Here is a 16042-nt window from a genome sequence, read left to right on the forward strand (position 1 = left end):
TGGGGAAGATTGTGCCCGTGGTGGTACTGGCTGTGTCTATAAGTCTGCAGTCTCTTGTGGCCATGCACCTTGGAGTTCCATATGGTTAGAGGGTGAATCTTTTCCTGGTAATCAAACCTCCAGTAAGTTTTTAAAAATGCATATCTCTCACCCACACAGGCCTCCCAGGATAGGCCACCACCGGACCTGTACAGGTTTTGGCCCCGGACTCTCAAACAGACATCAGGCCTCCATCTCCAGCACAGGCTGGGTCTCCAGTCGTTGGTCCCAGACTCCCAAACTCACAGACATAAGACCTGCAATTTCCAACCTCTAGCCCAGACTCGCCCTCTGTCTATTGGAACTCAAAAGCACAGCAACTCAAGGGGCTGCAGAGAATTATAGACACAACCAGCACCATGACGGGTACAACCCAGCCCATCACTGAGGACATCCACAGAAGGTGGCATTCAGCTTCAATGACTGAGACGATCCAGGACCTACCTGCTTCTCAGCACCAGCACTGGGCACGAGGTGCAGTGGCCTGAAGATATGCTCACAGTTTAGGAATAGCTTCTTCCCCTCCACCATCATATTTCTGAAAGGTCCCTGAACCCATGAATGCTATGGTCCCTTTTTAGACCATAGGAGCATAAGACATGGCAGCAGAATTAGGCCATTCAGCCCATCGAGCTGCCTTGCAAATCCATCTCGACCCCCTCTTCTGGTCTTTTCCCCATAATCTTTGATGCCCTGACCAATCAAGAAACTACCAACCTCGGCTTTTAATCTGCTTAATGACTTAGCCTCATTTAACATCTGTGGTAAAGCATTCTGAAGGTTCACCACCGTCTAGATCAAGAATTCCTTCCTTTTCGTTACACCCCTTGCTTACTTTGTAATTTATAGTAATTTTTACATCTTTGCACTGGACTGCAGCTGCAGAGCGACCCACTTCACGACATAAGTTCAGTGATAATAAACCTGATTCTGACTCTGATATTCGAAAAAGGGAAGTGGTTTACAGTGAAACACGTGCATGAGAACATTTGTAATATTATCCTCAGAGAATAATAAACAGACACCCGGAATGTAAAATGTAACATAGTTTACAGAAATTAATCCAAACATCTGGTTTAATACATGAGTTTTTAAGTGGATGAGAAGTACATGGGAAAACAATGTTGGTTCTGTAACTTGATGAAGTTTTGTCAAACAGTGGGGTGCTGTGGCATAGAGCAGCCAGTGATAATATAAACAGTCTTCTCAAAGTTTCAGGGACATTTGCCAAATCTCAAGCTTCATTTACAAGCAGTGGGTCAGGGAGAGAGACAAAAAAAGAATTAAATGACATCTTTTTCCCAGGGTTGCAGTGCCTAACACCAGAGGACATGCATTTAAGGTGAGAGGGTGAAATTTCAAAGCAGATGGGAGAGACAAGTTTTTTTACACAGTGTTGTGGGTGGCTGAAATGTGCTGCCTGGGGTCATAGTAGGGGCAGAAACATTAAGAAACATTAGGAGACATTTAGATAGGCACATGAATGTGGGGGAAATGGAAGGACATGGACAGTGCTTGGGAAGAAGATTAGTTTAATGGCCATTTGATTACTAATGTGATTGATTCAGCTTCACATTGCAGGCCGAAGGGTCTGTTCCTGTTCTGTACAGTTCTATGTTTTACAACATGAGAATAAAACATTAATGTTCACTTAAATCAAAACTAACAGGAAAAACTGCACAGAACTTGAGAGGTTCTGGTACATTAAGGTATTTAAGACACACCAGTTGGAAGAGCATAGAGAAAATTTACAAGGACATTGTCAGATCTGGAGGACCAGAGTTATAGGGAGAGGTTGACTAGATTAGGATTTTATTCCCCAGAATGTAGAAGATTGAGGGGAGATTTGATAGAGGTGTACAAAATTATGAGGGGCAAAGATTGGGTAAATCCAAGCAGGCTTTTTCCATGGAGGTTGGGTGAGATTACAACCAGCAGTCATGGGTTAAGGGTGAAAGGTGAAATAGTTAAAGGGAAACATGAGGGGGAACTTCTTCACTCAGAGTATGGAATAAGCTCCCAGCAGAAGTGATGGATGCAGATTTGATCTCAATATCTAAGAGGTCTAGATAGGTATATGGATGGAGGGATATGGTCCAGGTGCAGGTCAATGGGACTTGGCAAGATTATAGTTCAGCACAGGTTAGATTGACCAAAGTACCTATTTCTGTGAGTCTAGTGCACTACAAATCTAATTGGGTAATTTCTCACTTGTTCTTACTGCTTTCCCTTCATAGTGATTCACGTATCTAAATTCTTCCATTGGAGATGTGCAATATTTTTCCCTTTCCCAGTGTACAATCATTATCTTGTTGTCATTAGAAATAAAAATTAAATACAAACCTTTTCCTGTTCCATCCATTCCACCTTTGGTTGCAAAAAATATGTACTTCCAGGTATTCTGTATAAAACCAAAAGATAAAAGATGCATTTCCTTTCTATGACCTCCTCCAGTCAACTATTGGTAACTTTCCAATGCAACATGCCCAGAATGCTGGAGGATCTCAGCAGGTCAGGCAGCATCAATGATGAGGAACAACCAGTTGATGCTTCCAGCCGAGAGACTCTTCTTCAGGACTGGAAGGGAAGAGGGAAGATGCCAGAGTAAGAAGGTTGGAGGAAGGAAAGGAGGACAAACTAGAAGGTGATAGGTGAAGGCAGGTGAGTGGGGGAGGTGATAGGTGGAAAAGGTAAAGGACTGAACAAGAAATAATCTGATAGGAGAAGAAGATTGACCATGAGGTAAAGAGAAGGAGTAGGGGTGCCAGTGGGAGCTGATAGGCAGGTGAGGAGAAGAGAAAGGATGAGAGAGGAGCCAGAATGGGAAATAGAATTAGAGAGAAAGAGGCAGGGCTTTAGAGCTCCCCCAATTTTGGACTGCTCTTTCACTGTTTAGTTTTATCATTTCTTCCTTGGAAGAAATACCTTCATATACCAAGTCCCTAACTTTTGGAAATTCCTCTCTCCTCCCTTTCCTCCTGGAATCTTTGGATTATCAATCACATCAAACCCTTATGTTTGGTTCAATGCCAATAATTTGTTTTTGCTGCAGAAACGTTGAGGTCATAAAGAGATAGGATCAAGACTGTGGCCCAGGTTCAGAAGAATGTGGGGGGGGGGGTAGTCTCGTTAAAGCCTGCTGAATAATTAAAAGATATAGACTGAGAATATTTCTGTTAATGGGAGATTCTAGGACCAGAGGGCACAGCTCCTGAGTAGAAGGATGCCCCTTTAGAACAGAGATGAGACACAATTCCTTTAACCAGAAAGTGATGAATCTGTGGAATCCAGTCTTTGGATACATTTAAAGCAGAGGTTGATAGGTTCTTGATTAGTCATGGCGTCAAAGGTTATGGGGACAAGAGAAGTAAATCAGACATGATGGAGTGCAGCCACAGTCTTGATGGACCAAAGGGCATGATTCTGCTCTCTTGTCTTGTGCTCTTCTGGTCTTATTCAGCCTCAGGATCCTGTCCCAGCATTCAGCAAGCTGATGGGTGATTCAATCTTGGCCACTCGTTTCCCAGCCTCTCCCTCACTCCCTTTCCTGTCAGTCTCTGCCCCCACAGCTCTCTGAGGAAATGAATTCCAAACACCACCTCTGGGAGAAGCAGTTCACTGAACTTGTAAAATGTGAGGCAATCTTTTTGTAATGCTTTGAGAAATTGATCCAATTCAGCAAAATATAAACTATTCAGTAAACGGAGTATGCTTGTCGGCAGGAATGAAGCCGGGTCAAAATATATGAGTGTAGGAAATCAGAAATAAAATTCAAGAAGTAGATGCCAGTCAGACAGTGGAGAGATGAAAGATGCAACAACTTGTCTTTTCCTCTACCAGCACAACGCCTTTGTTTAAGTAGACATAAATTCCATTGAATATCTTCATTTTCCTGTAAATTTCTGCAAGAAGATGAATCTGAAGGTAATATGTAGTGACATGTATGTAAACTCAGCGGCCACCTGATTAGGTACACCTACACACCTGCCTGTTAATACAAGTATCTATTCAGCTAATCGTGGGGTAGCAACTCAATGCATAAAAGCATGGTCAAGAGGTTCAGTTGTTGTTCAGCCCAAACATCAGAAGGGGAAGAAATGTGATCTAAGTGATTTTGATTGTGGAATAATTGTTGGTGCCAGACGGGGTGGTTTGAGTATCTCAGAAACTGCTGATCTCCTGGGATTTCCACAACAACAGTCTCTGGAGTTTACAGAGAATGGTGCAAAAAAATCCAGTGAGTGCCTGTTCTATGGGAGAAAACAAAGTATTAATGAGAGGTCAGATGAGAATGGCCAGACTGGTTCAAGCTGATAGGAAGGTGACAGTAACTCAAATAGCCTCATGTTACAACAGTGGTGTGTGGAAGAACATCGCTGAATGCACAAAACTTTGAAACTTGAATTGGATGTGCTATTGCAGTTTTCGTAAATTCTTGTGTAAGGTTGTATCACTTCTGGTTCTGTCATGGTATTATTATGCATGAAGCAACTTTTAGAATCATAAGACTATAAGGCTTACTGTAAGAGCAGAATTAGGCCATTCAGCCCATTGAATCGATCCATCATTCTATCATGGCTGATTTATTTTCCCTCTCAACCCCATTGTCCTGCCTTCTCCCCAGACCCTTTGACACCCTGACTAATCTAGAACCTGTCAGACTGTGCTTTAAATATACCCAATAATTTGGCCTCTGCTGCCATCTGAGGTAATGAGTTCCACAGATTTACCACACTCTGGATAAAGAAATTCCTCCTCATCGCCAAATGGGCATTCCTCTGTTCTGAGACTACCACACCAGGCTCTGGGAAATATTATACACCTTGTTATATAAACTGTGACAGTGAAATCTGGTGAAATAATGTGTATAAATGTTTTGTGCATCAGCTATTTCTGATTTTCAATTATCCAAGACACCCTTGAAATTGAAGACTTTTATTTTGCCCAGGTACAGCTTCATGTATAATAAACTTAGAAGAGGCAAAACAGGCAGGAAATGATAATGTAAAAGGTACCTACCTCCAGGATCAAGGACAGTTTCTGTCCCATTGTAATAACACTATTTGATATTTCTCTAGTAGGGTAAGATGGACACTTGACCTCACAATCTACCTTGTTAAGATCTTGAAACTAATTGTTTACCTGCACTGCATTTCCTCTGCTGTTGCATTTTATTCTGCACTGTTACTGTTTTCAGAATCAGAATTAGGTTTAATATCGTTGGTGTACAACTTGATATTTGTTGTTATGCAGCAGCAGTACAAAGCAATACCTAATAATAAAATCTATAAATTACAATAAGAAATACAGTATGTATAAAAATTAATTGAAATAAGCAGTGCAAAAAGAGAGCAAAAAATAATGAGGTGGAGTTCATAGGTTCACTGGCCGTTCAGAAATCTGATGGTGGAGGGGAAAAAGCTGCTCCTGAAATGTTGTGTGTGTGTCTTTAGGCTCCTGTGCCTCCTCCTTGACGGCAGCAATGAGCGGAAGGTATAGCCTGGGCGATGGAGGCTGCCTTTCTGCGACATCACCTTTTGATATTGCTTTTCCTTGTTCAATGCACAGTGTAAAGATCTGATTTGTATAAACAGCAGGTCACAAGCTTTTCACTGTATCTTTACATGTGACAATAATAAGCCAATCCCAATTCCATTTAGTGGTCTATTTATTAACGTGGATCAAGATTATTTGAAATTGTCAGGAGCCATTGAGAAAGAAGTCTAAGAGACTTGGAACTAAGTACAATGGCCCTGAATTTTTGCTCGGTGCCTGCCGCTCTGACAAGAAGCACTGGAAACACTGTTAGGGAGGGTATGAAACTCAGACCCTGGGGGAAGAAAAACTAGTGTTGAGTGTCCATGCAAAAGCCAAGCAGTGATAATCACCCATACTTCAACTGAAGAAGCCCGTATTACGCTTGAAGCAGAGAAGCGGTGGTTAAGTCATCTGTTCCGCGTTTCCAAAGTTATTGTGCAAAGCTGGAGTAGCACTTTCACAACTCAGAACTCACTTTCCAGACCTGTACTTGAAGTGCAATAAGTGCCTGCAATATCCTCTGCACCTTAAAGAGGGTGTGGTAGAGGATATTGTGGAGAGGTAAACGGTACCCTGTAACTATAATTAATTAAAATTAATGGGCCTTGAATACAGTATTTTGCAAAATACTTTTTAATTGAAATGACATTACGCAGCTGTAGCAACAAACAACAGAGATCTTAACAATGGCAGCCGAGAGAAACTCGAAGGGAAAACAGCATAAGGGCTGAAGAATATATATCGTCAATCTTCAAAGTAAGTTTATGATACATGAGAGCTGCACTTCTGAAAGGAGGAACCTAACAAATGCATCTCCAACTTGCTCCCCTCTCATATTAATCATTAGATAGCTAACCATCGATAGGCTGATTTTCATGCATTTGGATGCACACGTGTGTCTCTATATCTGTGACACTGACTAATTGTTGCCAGTTTTGAAATAATAGAAGTGTCTTAAAATGTCTAAATGTAATTTGTTATATAAACAGGGAAAAAAGCAGTGGGAAAGAATTTTCATAATGGAAATGCAGACTCTCCTATTAAATTTACGCATTGTGGTTCTTACAATGGAGTAGAATACTTTAGGAAACCAATTTAATATTTGCAGTTTTCAACTCTTTAGAATAGATTCAATTATTAAGGAAATGCAATTAAAACAATTGCTATGTCAGCAGTTTTAAATAATATGCATAACTTTATTCTGCAATAATTGGCATCTCAGAAACTGCACTGAATGCGTAATTACTTTAAAAGTAGTCTTGGTATTGAAAAGAGAAATCTATATTTTGTTGGGGTTAAGTAGATGGTTTTCAGTGTCACTTGATATCTTCATTTTATGCCCTCTCCATATTGGTACAGAAAACGGATGCCTTCAAAAACATATACTCAGTGGGTCATCTTATTAGGCGAACCTGCTCATTAATGCAAAAAATATCTAATCAGCCAAAAAAAGCAGCAACAACTCAATGCATAAAAACAGGCAAGAGGTTCAGACCAAGCATCAGAATGGGGAAGAAATGTGATTTAAGTGACTTTGACTGTGAAATGATCTCCTGGGGATTTTCACACACAACAGTCTCTAGAATTTACAGAGAATTGTGCGAAAAACAAAAAAAGACATCCAGTGAGCGGCAGTTCTGCGGACAAAAACAAACAGTTAATGAGAGAGGTCAGAGGAGAATGGCCAGACTGGTTCAAACTGACAGGAGGGCGACTGTAACTCAAATAATCACATGTTACATCAGCGGTGAACAGAAGAGCATCTCTGGATGCACAACACATCAAACCTTAAAGAAAATGGGCCTAATAACGTGGTCACTGAGTATATACAATTGTAACATGTAATAGCCTGTGCAACATTTCCAAACTCATTAAAACACCTTATAGGGTTTTATTTGTCTGTTCAGTGTAATTTGTATACTGAGAAACAGAAATGTTGGCAGGAAACACTTAGCAAATATGTAAGAAGAGGCAGCAGGAGGCCTTTCAGTCACTGTGACTGCTCTACTGTTCAGTAAGATTTATGGCTGAGTATTAACAATGATTTCCTTACTATCTAAAAACTTATTGGTACAGGATAGATGGGCTAAAGGGCCTGTTTCTGTGCTGTAGTGCTCTGTGACTCTATGACAGAGTAATGGTTCGACACAGGCTAGATGGGTTGAAGGGTCTGTTGTGTTCTATAAGCTCTATCTGCTTATTCTCTTCCATATAACTAGTAGATTGATCGAAGCAATCTATAAACAAATCCAAGTCCAAATAAGAGTTCAGTCAAGGAAATAAACCCAAATAAAGACTTTAGTGCAGCAACTAGATCTGACATCACTTGTCAGACAACAGTGAACTGAGTAACCATACTCAGCCAATTGTTCGTGGATATAAAATAAGCAACCAACACTCCTTAAATCAACAGTACACACGTATACATGTGTACCATCAAACAAAACAATGTTCCGCCAGACCAAGGAAACATAACTCTCACTGTGCATGAAACTCCTGCCTGATCCTGCCAGATCTGCATAGAACATAGAGACTGACAACACACTACAGGCCCTTTGGCCCACAATGTTGTGCAATTTAGACCGTAAGACACAGGTGCAGAATTAGGCACATTGAGTCTGCTCTGCCATTCAATCATGGCCGATCCTTTGTTTCTGTCTCCTCTTCAACCACAGTACCCAGCTTTCTCCCCGTAACCTTTGTTGCCATGTACATATCAATCTCTGTCTTAAATACACCCATCAACCTGGCCTCCACAGCTTCATGTGGCAACAAACTCCACAAAATCACACCCTTTGGCTAAAGAAATTTCTCTGCATCTCTGTTTTGAAAGGGCACCCCTCTATCTTGAGGCTGTGCCCTCTTGTCCTAGACTCTCCCACCATGGGAAACATCCTTTCCACATTTACTCTGTCTAGGCCTTTCAACATTCGAAAGGTTTCAATGAGATCCCCCCTCATCCTTCTGGATTCTAGTGAGTACAGACCCAGAGCCATCAAACATTCTTTGTATGATAACCCTTTCATTCCTGGAATCATTCTTGTGAACTCCTCTGCGCCCTCCCTAATGCCAGCACATCTTTTCTAAGCTGAGGGGCCCAAAAGTGCTCACAATATTCAAGGTGAGTCCTCTCCAGTGTTTTATAAAGCCTCAGCATTACAACCCTGCTCTTGTATTCTAGACCTCTGGAAATGAATGCTAACATGGCATTTGCCATCTTCACCACCAACTTAACCTGCAAGTTAACCTTCCCAAGTCCCTCTGCATCTCGGATTCCTGGACTTTCTCCCCATTTAGAAAAAGACCGTACATTTATTTCCGCTACCAAAGTGCATGACCATGCATTTACCAACATTGTATTTCATTTGCCACTTTCTTGCCCATTCTCCTAATCTTTCTAAGTCCTTCTGCATCCTACCTGTTTCCTCAACACTACCTGCCCCTCCACCAATCTTCGTATCATCTGCAAACTTGGCAACAAAGCCACCTATTCCAGTAAATTATTTATATACAGGATAAAAAGAAGTGGTTCCAACACCAACCTCAGCGGAACATCACTAGTCACTGGTAGTCAAACAGAAAAGGATCTTTTTAACGATAGGGTCTTTTAAGAGACTCCTGAATGGCTACACAGAGCTTAGAAAAATAGAAGGCTATGGGTAAAGTCTGGGTAGTTTGAAGGTAGGGACATGTTCAACACAGCTTTGTGGGCTGAAGGGTCTGTTTTGTGCTGTAGGTTATCTATGTTTCTATTCCCACTCACAGCCTCCTACCAACCAGCCAATGCCTTAACCATGTTAGTAACTTTTCTGTAATACCATAGTCTCTTAACTCATGTGTGGCACCTTGTCAAAGGCCTTCTGAAAGTCCAAAGATACAACATCCACTACATCCCCTTTATCTATCCTACTCGTAATCTCCTGAAAGAATTCCAACAGGTTTGTCAGGCAGGATTTTCCCTGAAGGAAACCATGCTGACTTTGTACTATCTTGTCCTGTGTCACCAACTACTCCATCACCTCATCCTTAACAATCGACTCCAACATCTTCCCAACCACTGTGGTCAGGCTAACTGGTCTATAATTTCTTCTCCTTTCTTAAAGAGTGAGAGTGACTTTTGAAATTTTCCAGTCCTCTGGCAGCATGCCAGAGTCCAATTATTTTTGAAAAATCATTTCTAATGCCACCACAATCTCTAACGCTACCTCTCTCAGAACCCTTTGGTGCAGTCCCTCTGGTCCGGGTGACTTATGTACCTTTAGGTCTTTCAGCTTTTTGAGCACCTTCTCTCTTGTAACAGGAACTGCACCCACTTCACGCACTACATCAGGCATACTGCTAGTATGACAAAGAATTTAGTAACGCCTATCATTACGTGCCCTGTCTTATGACATGGACAATTATTGTCTCATCACCATGATTGTTCTTGGCAAATTTTTCTACGGAAGTGGTTTGCCATTGTCTTCTTCTGAGCAATGTCTTTACAAGACGGGTGACCCCAGCCATTGTCAATACCCTTCAGAGATTGTCTGCCTGGCGTCAGTGGTCGCATCACCAGGACCTGTGACAAGTATATTACCACAAATAAATTAACAAATATTACGGTGCACGTATGACACAAGTTAAAAAGTAAACTGTATAATGGCACTGGTGCTTCAGTGCTGTTTGTGGCATTCTGGGTGGTGGCAGGGAATTCAGTAGTTTTACTGTCTGGGGAAAGAAGCAATTTCCCATCTTAACAGCTCTTGTCCTGATGCTACTGTACCTCCTGTCTGATGATAGGGGGTCAAACAGATTGTTGGATGGATGGTCGGGGTTATTGACAATATTATAGTCCCTGCATATGCACTGCTCTTAATAAATATCTCGAATGGGTGGAAGAGAGACCCCGGTGATTCACTCAGCAGTCCTCACAAATCCTTGTAGGGACTTGTGATCAGATACTTTACAGTTCAAAATGATTCTTGCATGAATGTACCTTTTGTTCTAACAGTGATTCACTAATCCACTGCTGTTAACTTTGCCAAATCCTGTGTTGACCATGACTGCTTCAGGGATAATCCATTGTTGTTAGCTCTACCCAAACTGCCTTGATGACCACTGCCCCAGGGATAATCCACTGCCTTTGATTCCACCCATAAAACCATAAGACACAGGAGCAGAATTAGGCCACGCAGCCCATCGAGCCTGCTCCACCACTCCATCATGGCAGATCCCACATCCTACTGAACCCCATACACCTGCCTTCTTGCCATATGCTTTGATAGCCTGATTGGTCAGGAAACTGTCAACCTCCACCTTAAATATACCCACGGACTTGTCCTCCACCGCAGTCTGTGCAGAGCCTTCCACAGATTCACTGCTCTTTGGCAAAAAAGATTCCTCCTTGCTTCTGTTCTAAAGGGTCACCCCTCAATTTTGAGGCTGTGCCCTCTAGTTCTGGATACCACACTATAGGAAACATCCTCTCCACATCCACCCTATCTAGTCCTTTCAACATTCGGTAGGTTTCAATGAGATCCCCTCGCATTCTTCTAAATTACTGTGAGTACAGGCCCAAAGCTGCCAAGTGCTCCTCATGTGTTAACACTTTCATTCCCAGAATCATCCTCGTGAACCTCCTCTGGACTCTCTCCCATGACAACACATCCTTTCTGAGATATGCGGACCAAAACTGTCGACAATACTCCAAGTGTGGCCTGACTAGTGCTTTATAAAACCTCAGCATTATCTCCTTGTTTTATATTCTGTTCCTCTTGAAATCAATGCCAACGTTGAGTTTGCCTTCTTTACCACAGACTCAACCTGTAAATTAACTTTCTGGGAGTTTTGCACGAGGATTTCTAAGTCCCTCTGCATTCTGATGTTTGAACCTTCTCCAAATTTAGATATTAGTCTGCACTATTCTTCCTTTTACATAAAACCATTCTCATACATTTCCCAACACTGTATTCCATCTGCCACTATCTTGCCCATTCTTCCAATTTGTCCAAATCCTGCTGCAATCACATTACTTCCTCAGCACTACCTTCCCATCCACTGCCTTTAACTGTATCCAGCCCGGCATTGACCACTACTGCCCCAGGGATAATCCACTGCTGTTTACTGTATCCAGCCCTGCATTGACCACTACTGCCCCAGGGATAATCCACTGCTGTTTACTGTATCCAGCCCTGCATTGACCACTACTGCCCCAGGGATAATCCACTGCTGTTTACTGCTCCCAGCCCTGCATTGACCACTACTGCCCCAGGGATAATCCACTGCTGTTTACTGCTCCCAGCCCTGCATTGACCACTACTGCCCCAGGGATAATCCACTGCTGTTTACTGTATGCAGCCCTGCATTGACCACTACTGCCCCAGGGATAATCCACTGCTGTTTACTGCTCCCAGCCCTGCATTGACCACTACTGCCCCAGGGATAATCCACTGCTGTTTACTGCTCCCAGCCCTGCATTGACCACTACTGCCCCAGGGATAATCCACTGCTGTTTACTGTATCCAGCCCTGCATTGACCACTACTGCCCCAGGGATAATCTACTGCTGTTTACTGTATCCAGCCCTGCATCGACCACTACTGCCCCAGGGATAATCCACTGCTGTTAACTGTATCCAGCCCTGCATTGACCACTACTGCCCCAGGGATAATCCACTGCTGTTTACTGTATCCAGCCCTGCATTGACCACTACTGCCCCAGGGATAATCCACTGCTGTTTACTGCTCCCAGCCCTGCATTGACCACTACTGCCCCAGGGATAATCCACTGCTGTTTACTGTATCCAGCCCTGCATTGACCACTACTGCCCCAGGGATAATCCACTGCTGTTAACTGTATCCAGCCCTGCATTGACCACTACTGCCCCAGGGATAATCCACTGCTGTTTACTGTATCCAGCCCTGCATTGACCACTACTGCCCCAGGGATAATCCACTGCCGTTCACTGCTCCCAGCCCTGCATTGACCACTACTGCCCCAGGGATAATCCACTGCCGTTCACTGCTCCCAGCCCTGCATTGACCACTACTGCCCCAGGGATAATCCACTGCTGTTAACTGTATCCAGCCCTGCATTGACCACTACTGCCCCAGGGATAATCCACTGCTGTTAACTGTATCCAGCCCTGCATTGACCACTACTGCCCCAGGGAAAATCCACTGCTGTTTACTGTATCCAGCCCTGCATTGACCACTACTGCCCCAGGGATAATCCACTGCCGTTAACTGCTCCCAGCCCTGCATTGACCACTACTACCCCAGGGATAATCCACTGCCGTTCACTGCTCCCAGCCCTGCATTGACCACTACTGCCCCAGGGATAATCCACTGCTGTTTACTGTATCCAGCCCTGCATTGACCACTACTGCCCCAGGGATAATCCACTGCTGTTAACTGTATCCAGCCCTGCATTGACCACTACTGCCCCAGGGATAATCCACTGCTGTTTACTGTATCCAGCCCTGCATTGACCACTACTGCCCCAGGGATAATCCACTGCCGTTCACTGCTCCCAGCCCTGCATTGACCACTACTGCCCCAGGGATAATCCACTGCTGTTAACTGTATCCAGCCCTGCATTGACCACTACTGCCCCAGGGAAAATCCACTGCTGTTTACTGTATCCAGCCCTGCATTGACCACTACTGCCCCAGGGATAATCCACTGCCGTTAACTGCTCCCAGCCCTGCATTGACCACTACTGCCCGAGGGATAATCCACTGCCGTTAACTGCTCCCAGCCCTGCATTGACCACTACTGCCCGAGGGATAATCCACTGCCGTTCACTGCTCCCAGCCCTGCATTAACCACTACTGCCCCAGGGATAATCCACAGCTGTTAACTGTATCCAGCCCTGCATTGACCACTACTGCCCCAGGGATAATCCACTGCTGTTAACTGCTCCCAGCCCTGCATTGACCACTACTGTCCCAGGGATAATCCACTGCTGTTAACTGTATGCAGCCCTGCATTGACCACTACTGCCCCAGGGATAATTCACTGCTGTTAACTGCTCCCAGCCCTGTATTGACCACTACTGCCCCAGGGATAATCCACTGCTGTTAACTGTATCCAGCCCTGCATTGACCACTACTGCCCCAGGGATAATCCAGTGCTGTTAATTGTATCCAGCCTTGCATTGACCACTACTGCCCCAGGGATAATCCAGTGCTGTTAACTGTATCCAGCCCTGCATTGACCACTACTGCCCCAGGGATAATCCAGTGCTGTTAATTGTATCCAGCCCTGCATTGACCACTACTGCCCCAGGGATAATCCAGTGCTGTTAACTGTATCCAGCCCTGCATTGACCACTACTGCCCCAGGGATAATCCACTGCAGTTAACTGCTCCCAGCCCTGCATTGACCACTACTGCCCCAGGGATAATCCACTGCCGTTAACTGCTCCCAGCCCTGCATTGACCACTACTGCCCCAGGGATAATCCACTGCCATTAACTGTATCCAGCCCTGCATTGACCACTACTGCCCCAGGGATAATCCACTGTTGTTAACTGCTCCCAGCCCTGCATTGACCACTACTGCCCCAGGGATAATCCACTGCCGTTAACTGCTCCCAGCCCTGCATTGACCACTACTGCCCCAGGGATAATCCACTGCTGTTAACTGCTCCCAGCCCTGCATTGACCACTACTGCCCCAGGGATAATCCACTGCCGTTAACTGTATCCAGCCCTGCATTGACCACTACTGCCCCAGGGATAATCCACTGCCGTTCACTGTATCCAGCCCTGCATTGACCACTACTGCCCCAGGGATAATCCACTGCCGTTAACTGCTCCCAGCCCTGCATTGACCACTACTGCCCCAGGGAAAATCCACTGCCGTTAACTGCTCCCAGCCCTGCATTGACCACTACTGCCCCAGGGATAATCCACTGCCGTTCACTGTATCCAGCCCTGCATTGACCACTACTGCCCCAGGGATAATCCACTGCCGTTAACTGCTCCCAGCCCTGCATTGACCACTACTGCCCCAGGGAAAATCCACTGCCGTTAACTGCTCCCAGCCCTGCATTGACCACTACTGCCCCAGGGATAATCCACTGCCGTTAACTGTATCCAGCCCTGCATTGACCACTACTGCCCCAGGGATAATCCACTGTTGTTAACTGCTCCCAGCCCTGCATTGACCACTACTGCCCCAGGGATAATCCACTGCCGTTAACTGCTCCCAGCCCTGCATTAACCACTACTGCCCCAGGGATAATCCACAGCTGTTAACTGCTCCCAGCCCTGCATTGACCACTACTGCCCCAGGGATAATCCACTGCTGTTAACTGTATCCAGCCCTGCATTGACCACTACTGCCCCAGGGATAATCCACTGCTGTTAACTGTATCCAGCCCTGCATTGACCACTACTGCTTCAGGGATATTTTTCTGCAAAGAAGAAGAAGAAGAAGAAAAAAAGATGTGAATAGAAAAAGGAGCTTCTTATACAATACTCTGATGACCATGTCTTACATGTGTTAATGCGTTGTGCTTTATGCTTTAGTAACTGCCGGTTTGTGAAAGAAATGAACAGCTTTGCTACTGTTGGGACAGAAAGAAATATAGCTTAAGATACTGGAATGACAAGACCTTGGCTCCATATCCACTCTGAAAGATAGTTTTACCCAATGTCAGCGAAGGGTGAGCTGGAACTTAACCCAAATGTATCCAAATCCAAGATAAGAGGGTTACCAGCTAAAGCAAGCTGTCAAAACTATGTGTACTGAGTCAATCACATCACATGAGAACTACACAGTAAATGTAAAACAAAATAATACTTATCATTATGAAACATATAACTGTTAGAGCATAAAACATAGTCTGTTACAGCCCTTCAGCCCACAATGGTGTGCTGAATTTTTAACCTACTCTAAGATCAATCTAATCTTTCCCTCCCACATTGCCCTCCATTTTTCTAATACCTGAAGTTCAAAGTTCAAAGTATATTGAATGGAACACCATGTTAGACCCTGTATACTGATTCAGTAAATTCTGCTTTGTACCAATGGAGAAATCACTCTGGCAATTGGAATGGAGACTGGAGACCACAGTAAACATCTAGTATTAGATCCAGGCTGCCAGATGGATAGAAGCAACCAGTGTAGAACACCTACCAGTACAAATTAGAAATACCCGAGACCCTCACACAACATTGATGCAAGTTCCAATCTTGACACTACCTTACATAACTAAAGAAGGAATCAGTATATTTTGTGCAGCATAGTGCCGTAGCAGCCAGTGTATAGCTTTATAGTGCCAGCTATAAGAAAGGGGGTTCAATTCCTTGTGATTGCAGCGGTTTCCTCTCACATTTCATTGGTGTACGGCTTATGGTTGGTGAGTTGCGGGCATGGAAGCATGGCCAGTACAAGCTTCACTGATTCGCATAAAGATTGCATTCACTCTATATTTTGATGCACATGTGACAATTAAAGCCAATCTAGATTTAACTTCA

The sequence above is a fragment of the Hypanus sabinus genome, chromosome 5, assembly GCF_030144855.1.
Source record: "Hypanus sabinus isolate sHypSab1 chromosome 5, sHypSab1.hap1, whole genome shotgun sequence".
Taxonomy (NCBI): domain Eukaryota; kingdom Metazoa; phylum Chordata; class Chondrichthyes; order Myliobatiformes; family Dasyatidae; genus Hypanus; species Hypanus sabinus.